This window comes from Vombatus ursinus, unplaced genomic scaffold (assembly GCF_900497805.2).
Source record: "Vombatus ursinus unplaced genomic scaffold, bare-nosed wombat genome assembly UNPS02004691.1, whole genome shotgun sequence".
In the NCBI taxonomy this organism is placed as follows: Eukaryota; Metazoa; Chordata; class Mammalia; order Diprotodontia; family Vombatidae; genus Vombatus; species Vombatus ursinus.
In genome coordinates, this window is record NW_020944469.1 from 77216 (window position 1) to 93051 (window position 15836).

General features: G+C 46.2%; 1 protein-coding gene across 5 annotated transcripts in view; it reads right to left on the reverse strand.

Annotated features, from left to right (window-relative positions):
* Positions 1–15836, reverse strand: part of LOC114026183 (wiskott-Aldrich syndrome protein family member 3-like) — a 73954-nt gene that overhangs the window by 27096 nt on the left and 31022 nt on the right. Inside the window, exon 4 of one of the 5 annotated variants that reach the window (XM_027839840.1) lies at positions 3794–4063. The exons of the other annotated variants lie outside the window; for them this stretch is intronic. The gene's annotated coding sequence lies outside the window, so the exon portion shown is untranslated. The remainder of the gene's footprint in view (positions 1–3793; positions 4064–15836) is intronic. 5 annotated transcript variants of the gene reach the window in all.

Here is a 15836-nt window from a genome sequence, read left to right on the forward strand (position 1 = left end):
AGCCCTGGAGGGCATCCTCCCCAGAGCTAGCTACGTGGCACAGCTCTGGCAGGGCTCACTCTCTCTTGTTGGGGAAGGGGGGTGTAGCCTTCTTATTGCCTTGTCAGACAATCAAAGGGAAGGGGTGCTGGGTCTCTCTCAGGCTCTCTCCCCAAGAACTACGACCATCCAGACTGCTGGCCCAATATAAGAAGTTCACCACATACCTGCCTCCTTTCCTTCCCCTCCTGCTTCCACTGCCTAGTCCTCTAGGCTGCCAAGCAGTATTAACTGTGGGGTCCCTCCTAACCCTCCCTGTACCTCCCCACAGGAACCTTGCTTTAGGCTTCCAGAACGTACTTTTAATTTCAGATTGTGCACTGTAGGTCTGTGCGAGTCTCCAAACTCAGCCAGGCATCTTCCTGAGAGTCACAGAAATACCTGGCTAGACAGTCAGATCAGACCAGACAAGACAGACTGAAATGCAAACACCACAGTGCCTCATGGCAAAGCCCCCTCTAGTTGGTCGGCTAACCCCTCTAAGTCTTCCAGCTAGTCACCATATTGGATTCAGTTCAATTTCAATTGGTAGGGAAAAGGGCCTGAGCCCTGGGCTCCTGCCCGAGGTCTGTCACTGACTTATCACCACGAGGAGCCTTCCCTTTCTTTCCTCTGGGCCTCAGTGTGCCCATCTGTGAAAGGGAGCATTAAGGGTCTCTGTGCCCTTGTGTGCCTTCCTAGGTTGCTATGAGGAGGAGGGAGATGGAAAAACATTGGTTTCATGCCCAAGAAAGGGGCAGCCTGGTCAATGTACCAGTATGGTGTTGTTCTACTGCCTCAAAGAAAAACAGTTGGGGGTGGGGGAGGGAGGGGGAGGAAAAAGCAAGCTGAGTGAGAGCGATATAACCACGTCACATGAGCTTTTCCCTCTGATGAACTAGCTTATTGTCCAACCAGTTCCCAGAGCCCGGATGCTTAGCTTGAAAAGCAGCAGAGATATGTGGCAGTTCATTGGTCGCCACGAGCACCAAACGCACTCTTTAACTGTTATCATTGGGTGCTGGCAGGCAACAGTGGGCACTGCAGAAGAATCCAGGCCTGCTCAAAGGGATGGCAGTGGTAGAAAAACCTTCAGTGAGGTCCCAGGGGGCCAATTCCCAGACCCCATTCCTCCCCCCTCAAAATCCCCCACAAAACAGTGCCAGCCTTTGAATTTGCCAGGGACAGTGGGCCTGAGGGACCTCCCAGCAGAGGTGGGGCAAGCTGGCAGCGGCCCCATTGAGGAGGGGTGAAGCTTTGGTGGGCATGGGTCCCTCCTCTTTGGGGGTGGAAGAAAAGCAGCCCATTACCATGGCGAAACCTAGAAGCAGTAGCTGCTGAGGTCAGTAATTAGTTTCAAAGGGGGCCCGGGGGGCATGGAACGTGGACAGGACCTAATTGGGAAAGGGCTGGTTAGGGCTTCAGCCCAGCCACCTGGAATGCCCCCCCATTTGGCAGATTCTAGTAGAGCTGCTTTCTCCAAGGAGGTCAAGACACTTTTCCTCCCAAAACATCCAAACCACAAGCCCAGGAGACCACAGATTACTCTTTGGATTTTATAGAGAAGGAAACCAAGGCCCCCCAAAGAAGGGACTCGGAGTCTAGACCTGGTTTGGCTAACTCCCTGGGTGACCTTGGGCAAGTCACTTCCTCTCCAGGCCTTAGTTTCTCTCTGTAAAATGAGGGCATTGAGCCTGATGGTCTAAGGCCTCTTCCATCTCTAAAAATCCAAGGCTCACTGCCGAAGGCCAAGATCCAGAGCTGGTACTTGCCTTCTCATATGCCAAGCAATGCCTAGGAACCAAACTCTATGGCCCACAGAGTCATCCTCCTCCTGCACTGGTTCTGGGGAGGAAGGGTGGGGGGATGGATACCCAGAGCGGAATGAGACTCTCAGAGCTGCATCAAATTTCTAGCCCAGCAAGGTTCTAGTCCTAAGGGGGCCTACTTTCTTTTACCCAAAATGCTGCTGAATGACCTCCAACCTGCCCTGTGTCACCTAGCTATCCTATGCTTAGGAAATACAAACAAACTATGAGGCATGGGGTTCATCTGCTCTAAGATAATACACACACTCTATCCTCAAGGAGCTTACATTCCAGCAGGGAGACAAGAAACCAAAAGAGAACTAGAATACATACTACTAAATTATAGGGGCAGCTAAGTGGCACTACAGTGGATAGAGCGCTGAACCTAGAGTCAGAAAGATTTGTCTCCCTGAGTTCAAATCTGGCCTCAGACACTTACTAGCTGTGTGAGCCTGGGCAAGTCATTTCACCCTGTTTCCCTCAGTTTCCTCAACTGTAAAATGAACTGGAGAAGGAAATGGCAAACCATGACAGTATCGGTGCCAAGAAAACCTCAAATGGGGTCACACAGAGTCGTATATGACTGAAATGACTGAACAACAATAACAACAACACTAAATTATAAGTATGTTGCAGAACCACAAAGCAAAGTGCCCATGGAGTCCAGGAGGAAAGTCATGATCAGTCAGGGTACTAAGAGGTTTCCTGGAGGATGCAACATTTGAGTTGGGCTTTGAAGGGTGGGTAAAAAAGGGGAAGGAGATCATCACAAGCTTGGAGAAAAATGAGGGCAAAAGCACATGGGTGGGGGAGGACAGGAGGCAGTTGAGGGGCAGAGTTGTCTGGTTTAACCAAAGCTTTAAATGAATGGAAGGGAGACATCTGAGATCTGGAAAAGCAAGGTGGAGCACTATGCTGGAGGTCCTGGAAGGCCAGGCCGAAGCGCTGGAATTTTACTTTAGAGGTAATAGGCAGCCACTAAAGTGTCCTTGAAAAAAAGATCATTCTGCCTGCAACGTACTACATGGATTAAGGGGAGAAGAGAGCAGAGCCCTCAAAGCAGCCTACTTCGCTAGGCCAAAGCCGGTGGTAATAAGGGCCAGGTACTGGTGGTGGTGGGAATACAGAGGAAGAAGTGAGGGAGGAAGAGAGTGAGGGAGACATGGATGGATGGAGGGACGGAAAGATAGAGAGAGGGAAGGATGGATGAATAGATGGATGGATGAATAGATGGAGGGAGGGATAGATGGATGGATGGATGGATGGAGGGAGGGAGGGATGGATGGATGGATGGATAGATGGATGCAAGACAGTTCCAGAAGTACCACTGAGAGCACTTGGTAAGTGGCTGGATGGGAGGAGGGAGAGAGAAGAGAACTCTAAGGTTTGAAAGATGGAAGCTTGGGAGGACGACAGTAGCACAAGCAGAAATGATGAAGATAAAAGGAGAAGCAGGTTTAGCAGGAAAAGGCCCTGAGCTGAATTTGGGACACAGTCTGGTGAACTATGTCACTGCTCGTTCTGCATCCCCATCATTGGTATCATTGATAATAGCTCATATATGTGAGCTGTGATACGTTTATTTATGGTGGATGCTTTATGGTCACAAAGCCTTTTCATAACCATCATTTCATTTGATACTCACAACTCTATGAGGCAGTTATTATTATGCCTTTTTAAAAATCAAGAAAGTAAATCTCAGAGAGATCCCAGAATAGGAATAAGAAAAAACTCACATTTATTGTTTCCAAGTGGCTTTCCCCATGACTACACCTTGAGGCAGGCAATACAAGTATTATCATCCCCATTTTATAGCTGAGGAAAAAGGCTTCCAGGGTGAAATGAATGGCTTATGTAAGGTCACATGGTTAGTGAATGGTGGGCCTAGAACTGGAACCAAGAGAAGTCCAATAATCTTTCCAACATACTGCATGCTGTCTTTCTTCACACACAATCACTCCCCTCACCTGAGTTGAAGTGCATTAAGCTGAAACTTGGTGGCAGTCAGCATCAGTGCTGGTTTCTGGTCCTTGAAGACTCCCCTGTGTGCATCTGCACACGTCTGTGTTCTGTCTCGAGGTTCTCCCCCCTCCGGTGCTTAGCACACAATGCTTGGCATACAGTGTGTGTGCTCAATACGTGCTGGGATGCTCAACTGCATCCCAAGGCCAGGGCTATTGGCACTCACAGGAAGTGGTAGGGAAACCACGAGTTTGGCAATGCCTGATGCTTCGGACCTAACAAGCAGAGGGCACTATATGTCAAAGAGCAAAAGCACTGGGGTTGCGGCGGAAAATATCATACCCAGCAAAGTTAAACATAATCCTGAATGAAAAGAAATGGCCATCTGATCAACCGGCAGACTTTCAGGATTTTGTAAAAAACAAAACAAAACAAAACCACAACAACAACAAAAACTCTGACCTTAACAGAAGATCTAAGGGAAATATAAAGTACACATCAAAGACTGATTACAAGGGGCTCAATAAGGACAGACTGTTTACTTTTTATATGAAGAAATATAAAACATATGTGTAAGATTGTTATTAATAATTGGGTAGTTCAAAAGAAAGATTGGGGTAGACCTGAGTATGAGGTGATTCTAAAAAGGAAACCATCTAGGAAAAGGTAAAAAAAAGAATTATACAAATGAGGTGCGAGAGGAAGAACTGATACAGAGGGCTGAGATGGGGGGGAGGGCTGGTAGTTCTGGAACCCTACTCTCATCAGGAATGGTTTAAAGAGAGAACAATACACATACATCTAGAAGGCTATAAACGTCTTCTAAATTCAGAAAGAAACAAAAGGATAAAGGGAAAGGGTGGGGGGAGAAGATAAGGGAGGAAGGGGGGGGGGGGGTAGGTTAAGTAATAGGAGGGAAAGAGAGTGGGTAGAAGCTGAGGAGTCAGGAGGGATGGGAAACAAGAGATACACACAAACATAAAATAAAGATCAGGAGTAGAATTTATTACGGAAAAAAAAACAGTGGTAGTAATCATGATCTCCCACAAAATTAAAGCTAAAATAGATTTAATCAAAAGAGAAAAACAGGGAAGCTACACTATATGTCAGCCATATTAATCAATATTGTTTTAGACTATTTGAAATAACTAGACAGTATAAGGTTGGAATATTGCTGTGGTGTAGGAAATGATGAGTCGGTGGACTTAGAAAAATATGGGAAGACTTGGACTTATGAAGAAGTTATCCACCCTCAGAGAAACAGAGAACAAACAAGTATAGTATGGTTTTGCATAGATGCATATGAATGTATATATCTATATATGAGTATGATTATAGATCTCTAAGTATATGAATGTGTATGTAAGTGTATGTATGTATGTATATACGTTTGTTTGTGTGTGTGTGTGTGTGTGTGTGTGTACACATTTAATTGTAGCCTTCTTGTAGGGGGATGAGAGAAAAAAAGAACAAAGTAAAAAGCGTACAGCAGAGAACAAAAGAAAACTCACAAGGAAGCAAAGCAAAGATGGACAGCTCTGAACACAATGCGGAGTATTTATTATATAGGTTTTCTTGAAATGGAAATTTACTGCTGTATATTTTGAATCCTCTCAAGTTCTGCTGTGCATATGGCAATGCTTTTTTTCTTTTTTCTTTTGTATTGAAGTTTATAATATGCTTCTTTTTCTTTTCTTATTGTGTATTTAAATTCTAGTATTTAAGTTTGAAATAACTTAAAAAGAAAAGAAAAAAGAAAATTAGGTAGAGATATAGATAGCTATACAATACTGCATGACAAGTATATTGGTGAGGTATAGAACAAAGCTCCAATTTCATTTGTATATTCTGTGATGAACATACGAATGTCCTTTTCAGTGCTAACAATCTAAGTTCTATTAGGACAGCAGCTAATGGAGAGCTGCTTTCTCTTTTCCTCCCAGCATCAGTTCTTGAGCAAACTTGTATGAAGTACTTCAGGATCTTGGGTCAAAGGTTTAATTGGATTCTCTGGGGGAGGCATCCCCATCTTGGGGAGGGGGGAGGAGAGGAGAAGAAAATTTGAAACTCAAAATCTCATGGAAGTAAATGTTGAAAACTAAAAATTAATAAACAAATTGTTTAATAAAAAAATTGAGAAAAGGGAAAAAAAAAGAATGATGATGTAGCTGCAAAACCACAGGTGGTGGAAGGTGAGAGCTCCTCCAGTGAGGGCCAGAGGAAGAACAGACAAATAGCGGCCCTTGGTAACACCCTTACTACAGTGTACTGAGGCTATCTGTCTGCATGGTAGCAACAGACAGAAGTTTGTTGTCTTCCTGGGGTATGTATCCAAGACATAAAAGAGAATTTTGCAAGGATCGTAAAAATGGATGACTACTACCTACTTTGGTGATTGACATGGGAATACATGATACTGCCAGAAGGAATCTAGAAAGCACTACCAAAGATTATGACATCTTGGGCAATAAACTAAAGACCACAGGAGCACATGTAGTGTTTCCCATTGAAGGAAAGGAACACGGAAGAGAAAAATTAATTTGTGAATTGAAAATTGGCCATGAAAAGTGGTGCTTGAGAATGTAATTTGGATTTCTGAGCCACAGATTAAAACATAGGGATGACGGACTCCTGGTTAAAGCTTTGGCTGGTGTTATACAAGTCTAATGAAAAGGGCTTTAAAATGAAAATGATGAGGGAGAGAGAAATCTGCCTTTGTTAATCTGCCAAGGTAGATAGGAATAACTAAAATGATGAAAGACTTACAGTAATTGAGACACCTAGAAATTCACAAGAGACAAAATCCGAGAAAAGAGCCAGGAGTAAAAGCTCACAGCCTCCCATGTCTGCACACACATGCCCAAATTTATAAGAAGAAGAAGAGCTCAAGGTCCCAATGGAAATATGCAAATATGACCTCATAGGTAACACTAAGACTTGGTGGGCGCGATACCCATGACTCTGGCTCTGAATGAGAAACACCACCAGTAGAGAAGGGGTGGGGGCAGCATTGCATAATTAAGAAGGTATACCCATTGGAGGAAATCCAAAAAACATAGAGGGGAAAAATGCTGGAGAAGATCTGGTTGAAGAACAATGGAAAGAAAACCAGAAGTGATTCTGTCCTCAGCAAATACAGATCACTTGGACATATGTAAGCAGTTTGGGAAACATTCCAAGCTTGGCACAAAGATGGGCAACTTCAATGATCAAATCCTTTGCTGGTGCTCTTTGGCAAAAGCTGAGTAGTAGATAATTTCTTGACTCGCCTCCGTGATCAAATTAATTGGGCAACAAATGTTTGTCAAGCACCTACTATGGTCTATTCATTGAGCCAGTCACTCAGGAGAGAAATCAAGTGAGAAAGCCCCTACCCTTAAGTAGCTTATATTCTACTGGGGGATCCTACTTGGTCACAGATAAGCAAATCCAGTATACCCACAAAATAAACACAGTGGTTAGGGAGAGGAGCAGGAACAGGAAAGGCCCAAAGGTGTAGGCACTTGAATTTAGCCTTACAGGGAGTTTGGGGTATGGGGTTCAAGGAGGCATGGGTGAGGAGGGAGCATATTCCAGGCATGGGAACAGTCTGTACCAAGGCCCAGACTTGGGAGATGGAACATCCTTTGGAGGGAATGGCAAGTGGGCCAGCTGCGTGGGTGAGGGGAAGTTATTTGTGATCAGCCCAGAAAAATGGACCGGAGTCAGATTGTGAAGGGCTTAAAGTGTGAAACAAAGGAGGTTAGATTTTTAACCTAAAGACAATGGGAGCCACTGAAGTTTACTGAGCAAGGGAGTAACCTGGTTAGACCTGAGTTTTAATAACGGTCAGTGGGTAGCTGTGTAGAGGATGGATTAGTGAAGGAAGAGCCTGGTTACAGGATAGGAGGGGGCTGGGAAGTGTTTAACAACACACCCACAACACTTTCAAGCTTAATCTGCATATTAACATTTTCTCCATTACTTTCTTTAGACAACGAAAAAAAAAAATAATAAATCAAGCCCTGATTTGTAACATTTACTAATTTTCAAGGTGTGGATACTTGCACTGAAAATTTAACAATTTAACAATTGGTTCAAGAGCTGGCTTGAGCTGGCTCCAGCATAACTCTGATCAATGAACAATTGCATTGCCCAGGTGAGACATGAGGAGGGCTTGCACTGCAGTGACTGCTGGGTACATAGGGTGATGGGGATAGACATAAAAAGAGACTGAGAGAGAGATGGACGAGAAGTGAGCTCAGGACAGGGCACTGGGGCATACTCACACACTGGAAGAGGAAGATGGATAGTGAACCTCTGAAAGAAACCAAAAAGGGATCAGTCTGAAGGCAGAATCACCGTGACAGAAGAGTTCCAGGAACGCCTGAAGAGAGGACAGTACACAGAAGGAGGGGGTGGGGACAGGGGTCAGGGAGGATGAGAATTGGGAAAAAGTTTTAGCTAATGAGAAAGCACTGGTAATCTCGTGGGAAGACGTTTCCCGAAAGTGCTAGGGACAGAAGACAGATTGCAAGGAGTGGATAAGTGAGTTGGAGGTGAGAAAAGTGGAGGCAGCAAGTGTAGAAAGCCCTTTCTAGGAGTTTGGCTATGAAAGGGAAGACAAGTCTATAATGAAGGGGGTGGAGGGGCAACTGAAAGTTTTAAAGATGGGAGAGACTTGGGAAAAGTTGACAGAAGAAAAAGCATAATCGGATAAGGAGAGGTAGATGATTTGGGAGAGGATGGTTGAAGATGGGGCAGGTTGCCTGAGGACATGGGAAGGGATGAGGTAAAGGGCCCCACAAGTTAACATTCGCAAGGAGAAGGGAGCTCTCTCTCTCTCTCTCTCTCTCTCTCTCTCTCTCTCTCTCTCTCTCAGTAGAGCAAATGAGGAGATGGATGATCTTAAGTGTGGAACTGGGAGGAAAGAGGAAGCTTGACATGTATGGCTTCGATTTTTTCAGTTATGTATGAGGTAAGGTCCTCCTGGGGGAGATGTAGGTGTCCTGAGTAAAGAAGGGAAGGTCTGGATTAGCTGCTGTGGAGGGTATAACAAAGAAATGACCAGGGAAGAATAAAAGCATTGGGGAGCAGCAGTGAAGAGACAATTGAGGTGGGATAAAACAAATTTATAGTGTGCCCAGTCATATGGTCATGGGATAATTTGGTCTTCAAAAGGTAGAGGAACCAACAAGGGGAAAGAAATCCTATTCTGGATCTGATATTTACCAATAGGAAGGAACTGATTATGGGGATGAAAATGATGAGAACCTTGTGACAAAGTGACTACTCCTTCCTAGAGTTTGTGATCAAGGAGAGAGGAAAGGTAGGTGCATAAAGTGATGTGCACCCTAGACTTTCTGCAGACATATTTCAAAGGGATCAGAGGAAAAATAGGTAGGACCCCCATGGACTAAAATATATAGAGGAAGTAAGTATAGGAGTGTTGGAAAACTCTCAGGTATGAAATTCTGAATAAACAAAGGGAAACCATTCTAATGAGGAGAAAAATAGAAGCTGCATAAAGAGAAACAGGCAACTCCCCAACCTGGATTTTTAAAAGAAGGTAGACAGACACAAGATAGAAGCAAGAGCAAACAAGGGAGAATGAATCTAAGTGTGGCATAAAATACTGTTGGGAAGGAAGGAAGAGAAAAAGAGAGAGAGAGAGAGAAGAGAAGAGGGAGAAGAGAGGGAGAGAGAGAAAGAAAGAAAAGAGAGAGGGAGAAAGAGGAAGACAGGGAGAAAGAGACAGAAAGAGAAGGAAGAAGAAAAAGGAAAAGAAAGAAAGAAAGAAAGAAAAGTTCAGAATGATCAGAGGCTGGAAAGGAAAATTCAGGGTTTCCCTAATTGTTCGGGAGGAAAGCAGAGACAAGAAGAGAAAAGGCCCTGGCTTGTGACCATTTATGACAAACAGAAAGCACAACCATCCAGGACTTCTTTTGGTTCTGTTTTCTCGACCAAAGAGAATGCTCCTTCCAATAGGAAGCAATGAACAAAACTGGCTAGCGTGAAATAAGGCTATAGAAAGAGAGCCCCCACTGCCCTTGATGAGTTCAAATCAGTTGGCCTGCAGCCTTAGGGACTGAAAGAACTGGCAGATATGATCCTTAAGCTCCTGATGGTGCCATTTAAAAGCTCCTGGTGAATGGGAGAGGTAGCACAAATTAGAGAAGGCTGAATGTTATACTGATTTTCAAAAATGGGAAGAGAATAATTCCGAATGGCAAACTATTGGCCCATGAGGTCTGACTTTGATTCCTGGGAAAACTCTAGAATAGACCATTCAAAAGCCAGTTAGTGAACATCTAGAAAAGGAAGCAGTGATCACAAAGAGTCATCATGGGCAGCTCAAACTTGGGGAAAATGGCAGCCTGGGGAGGTCTGTGCCCCAGGTGCATGCCAAGGCTGGAGCTGCTCGTGTCAGCAACCTGACCCCTACTGCTACACCCAATTCCTCCTGCCATCACATCCACTGCAGCCTGCTGCTGGGGTAGCTGCTCTCAGGCCTAGCCCTGCAGTGCCCCCGCCCCGCTCCAGCCCAGCCCTGTGGCCCACTGCCTTACAGCAAGACTAGGAAATTTAGAAGCTGAAAACTTCCCTCTTGGTCTACAAGCATACCTTGTTCTCTTTCCCTTCCCTTCCCCCCATTCATCTGATGCTTCACTGGCAGCTTTGGGAAGGGCCTGGCCCCTGCATGTCACTTCTTTTTTACCTTGCCTTCACTATGTCTCTTCTGTCCTTCTCTTCCTTCTGGCTTGGGGAGAGCAGACAATACCACAGATTTCACGCCAGGGACTTTTGTCATGGTGGATGTCAACTCCATTAGCATGTGAAGAAGAGTTTCATTCTTTGGGGTCCCTGTACCCTCAGCAGTGATACCTTGGCTCCTGGTGGTTACCTCCTGGTTACCTGATTTATCCCCTAAACCTCTTTCCTCAGCAACATTTGTGGACTCTGATTGACTTCATCTATGATCCCAGTTACTGTCCATGCCTTGATCTCTTGCAGTCAGTTGCATTCAAACTAAATCTTGTCCAAAAGATGGAAGGATATACACTAAACAATAACAGAGCTGGGTGGATTTCCCACCGGCTCAATGGCCAGACTAGAGAGTGGGCCGTAACGGTTTGATGTCAGCTTGACAGAAGGTCTCCAGTAGAGTGCCCCAGGGATCTGTGCTTGGCTTTGTGTTGTTTAACATTTTTTAACCAATTGTTTAGATAAAGACACAGATGGCATGCTTATCACATCTGCAAATGGCATAAAGCTGGGAGGGAGAACTAATACACCAGACAGAGTGAGGACCCGAAAAGATCTTGACAAGCTCGAGCACTGGACTAAATCTAATAAGATGAAATTCAGTAAGGAGAAATGTAAGGTTTACTCTTGGATTACAAACAAATCACCCCACAGGAAGAGGAAAGCTTGGCTGGGCAGCAATTTCTCCGAAAAAGAGCCAGGGGCTTTAGTGAACTACAAGGCCAATGAGTGGGCAGAGTGATGTGTCAGCTCAGAAAGCACATTCTGCCTTGGCCTGCACTCTGGAGGGAAGTGCTTCCAGGAATACACTCTGCCCTGGCCAGGCCACAGCCCAATTAGGCTCCGTTCTGGGCGCCACTGCTGAGGAAGGAAACTGATAAGTTGGACAAAAACCAGGATGGTGAAGGGCTTAGGGTCCATTCAATAGGAGGCCAGGTTGAGAGCTGAGACTGCCCAGCCCAGCCCAGTGTCTGGCCCGTGGTAGGAGCTTAACAGAGGCCTGATTGATTGACTGACTGAGATTGCTGGAGGAAGGGCCCGAAAGCCAGGGAGAAGAAAGGTGGGATGAGCAATGCAAAGAGACAAATCAATCCAACCAATGCGGGTTCCCAAATGGTGCAGGGCTGCCTCAAAGGAACTGGGAAGGCCTCTTCTTGGAGGCCTTCAAGCAAAGGCTGGATGACCACTTGCCATATAGGTTATAATGGAGATTCTTTCCATCAAATGAAAGGAGCACTAGGGATTCTAAGAGGCAGCGGTGAGGAAGGAGTGAACTGCAGGCCTGGAGATGGGAGAACAGGGATGAGAAAAGTGCCATGAGGGAGGAACAGTAGGAAGCCAGTTTGCCTGGATGAGTGTGCATGAATGTAACAAGGCTAGAAAGAGAGACTGGGAAGCAGGTGGTGAAGGGCTTTAAATGACCCAAAGAGGAGTTTCTATTTGATCCGACAGCAATGTGGAAGCAATGCAGCTTCCTGAGTAGGGGAGGCACCTGGGAAAATCCCCTTGGAATGGGGAAAGCCTGGAGGCAGGCACACCAGTGAGGAGGCTACTCTAAGCAGGTTGGAGGAGTCCTGAGGGCCTGGACTAGGGTGGCAGCTATGGGGCTGAAGAGGAGAGGACAGGGGCTGAGTCTTGAAACATGAGTAAGACTGCAGTGGTGGAAGCCACAAGGGAAAAAAGCTTTTTCTTTTTTCTTATTCTAGGAATTTGGCCATGAAGGGAGGAGAGATGCAGGCCAATAGCTCCAGCAGGCAACGATGTCAAGAGAAGGCCTGGACGTGTGTGGAGGCCACATGTAAAGGGATAGTGGATAAAGGACGAAGAGTAGAGAGGCAGAAGATGATGAAAGGGAAAAGCTTGCAGAGGAGGCTGGAGTGAATAGGTTCAAGGACACAATGAGAGGACTTGGTCTTGTAGAAAAGGACCATTTTCTTCGTCAGACTGGAGCAAAGGAGAGAAAGGGGGATGATTTTGAGAGTTAGACGACCTAAGATCCAATCCTGACTACATGTATGCCTTTGGACAAGTCCCGTCCCTTCTGTGGGCCCTACTTTACTCCTCTTTAAAATGAGGGCATAAATCAGTCCACAATTGAGAGTCCTTTTTGGTTCTACATCCTATGAGGTTCCCTACACTGTGCCCTCATACAGCTTCTTCTCTTTTTCCAGCCATGAGAGGCTGGCATTGGCTTGAAGCCCCAATCTCCAAGGTGATCCATGGAAGGCCTATTTGTAGAGACAAAGGGGAAAAGTGAAATCAAACTGGATGGAGACATAGGAACCTTGTACCCCATTCCTGGTTCTGCTCCTAACTGTATGGCCTTGGGCAAGTCACTTAACCTTGACAGGCCTCAGGTTCCTCATCTGTAAAAGGGGGATTAGGACACCCAATAGGATCAGTGGTAAATAGGAACAGCTCCTGGTAAACCTCAAAGTGCTGCAGAAATGGGAAGAGTTATTATGGTTATCATTAGTTGACCTCTAAGGTCACTGTTGGTTGACATCCTACAGTTCTATTTTTGGAGGTGAGTTTCCCCTCTTTTCCTGGAGCATCCTGGGGGGAGGGGAGATGCTGGAAAGAGCACTAGAGGTAGAGGCAGCATGCCTCAGCTCACATCCCAGTTCTGCTACTAAGCTATGTGACCTTGGGTCATACTCTTCCTCTCTCTGAGCCTCAGTTTCCTCATCTGTAAAAATATGAGGAAATAGTATTTATACTAGGGTGAAGAGGGGAGCAGTTTAGTAATTGCAAAATGACCCAGAATACAAGCAGAGAAAAGAGAAAGGAAGAAGGAAGGGCCCGAGGGCCTAGATAAACACTGAGGGAGAGGAATGGCCTGCAGACTTGCTGGGGCACAGAGCTTCAGTCTATTTTCCATTTGAATGACATGGTCATTGTATCCAGCCTCATTTCCTTCCCTGCCAGGTTTATCTGTGGAATGGATGCCCAGAATTTGGGTCTAGAGTAATTTGAATATTTCTGCTGCTCACTGGTAGGATTTTCCATCAGCACATATTCATCGAGGCTTTAAGGTTCCAAACTGCCATACATACATGACCTCTTTGGACCCCCACAGCAGTGAGATAGCGAGGACAGCATCACCCCCATCTTACAAATGGGCAAACAGAGTCAGGAAAGTGACTTGGCCAAGGTCACAAAGCAATGGCTGAGTTGGGATGAGTAGCCAGTTCTCCTGACCCCCCCCTGAAGCCTGGTAGTGCTGCCTTTCCTCCTCTGGAGCACCTCTGATCAGAGATTGGGTAGGGAAGGGTGGAAACCATTGATGAGAGTGTGGTTTAAGAGTTCTGAGATGGAGTCATTCATCAGCCCTCCCCTTTCCCCTGAAAACTAGCTGTGGCCTAGTCAATTCTTTGGAGAGCTCAACAGCTTCTTGCTGGGGATTCCCAATCCCTTGCACAGGTTCATGTTATATTACCAACTCAAGAAGTGCATGTGCAGAGATAGCTGAACTCCCCCCTGCCCACCCGCCCCAGCCAGGTTGGTGCAGCTAAGCATCTAAATGGACCATCATAAGTGGCTTAAGTGCTGGCACCATCCATCGTCTGGGCTGCCAATCCAGGGTCAGATGCTGAGAAAGTGTTACTATGGATGTAGATGCAGGTACAGTAAAGCCTGCCCAGCTGAGGTCACAAAAGGAATAATCAGCCCTGATTCTTCAGCACAGGATTCAGTCTGTGCTGTTGGATAGCTGGAAGAGAGCTCAGAATGTAACCCTTTAAAGGGAGCAGGCCACTGAGGCCCAGAACTCCCGCCATGGCCTATGTGGGATCCCGCTGAACAGATCTGACACCCAGGCCAGGCCTGTCTCTGTCTGTATTGAGAGAGAGCCACACATCAAATGACCCTCTGGGCTAGTTCCCCAGTTTCTCTTCCCAGGCCCCTCAGTGCCAAGACCAGTTCCTCCCCTCCCAGATACACAGTGACTCCAAAGGCTGGGAAAGGAGGGCAAGAATGGGGAGCAAACGCCCACTAAGAGAGGGATGATGCAGGGAAAAACCTAACCCTGGAGAGGTTCAGAGTCAGTCTGCTGCCTGGAATTGTAGCCCTAGTCTTCCTGGCCCTTAGTTTGACGATGGTGGGGAAAAGCAAGGTTTGGGACAGCTGGTCTGGGTCTTGGGCAGTCACTGAACACTGCCTAGGGTCCGTCTGTGTACAGCTACAGAGGAAAGAAATTGATGTTTCCTCATCATCAGCTCCAGAGTCCAAGGCTCTCCAGGAGTCAGTTCCTCACTGACAGGGAACCGGAAGAAAAGGGAGAAGAATCAGGCAGGGCTTGCAAACTTGCTATGGGTTAATAGTGAGGAGGGACCATATGTCCACTCTGCCTCAGCACAGTTCCCATGTGAGAATGCAGCACAGCGACAAAAACTTGTAGGGAATCCATTTTCTAAGCCCAGAGAATGTGTGCTCAGAAGGACTAGGATTCTGGAATCCTGGAATGCTAAAACGCCAGGGGAAGAGTTTCTGGCTTGTGGAGGTTAGGAGCGTCACATGGGCCTCAGGACAAGTGGACTCACTCCCTGTATCCAGAATGGTACCACCACATCTTCCATTAGAACCTTCTATTTATCTCCATCATTGATACTAGGTGAACAAGATTGGTCCCATTTTGCATACTGAGAAATCGAGGCCAAAGAGATGCAGGATGTTGACTACTGCCAGGCCCAGGAAGGCCTGGCCCTTAATAAATTTGTATTGATTGACTGATAATGGGTTTGCTACCCTAAAGAAATTCCTCTTTATCCTGGGAACATAAATGGTCCTGGGGAAGCCAATAGGCTTCCACTGTTTAAAAAACAGGCTCAAACCAGGGACCTCACTTTTAGTTTTGGCCAATCCAATAATCCCAAAGCAGGTCCTGTGACTCTTAAAGCCACATCCTACAGGAGAATGGGAGGCTCATAAACAGGGCAGCTGGACCACTGGCCAGCAAGTAGGGGGATGGGGTTGGAGAGGGAAGAAGATTTAATGAACTACTAGTAGACAAGAGAAGGCAGGGAACAAAAGGGTCATTCTTCCCTTATGGCAGCCCAAGGCTGGAAGGCTGCCTTCCTCATGGCCTGGATGAGAGAGAGGGAAATCAGGGCCAGGAGCATGACAGAGATAGCTGAAAAGTGCATTGTGCAGGGGGCCCAGATAGGGCTACAAAATGCTTCCGCCCTGCTTGGGGGAGATTCAAGGCCAAGGACAACTAGGAACCTGGGCTGGGTTGGGAGGAAAAAAAGAGGGCGATCCAGCCAGGTGGCTAAGAGAAACAGGCTCTAAGAAAGGGATGGGGTT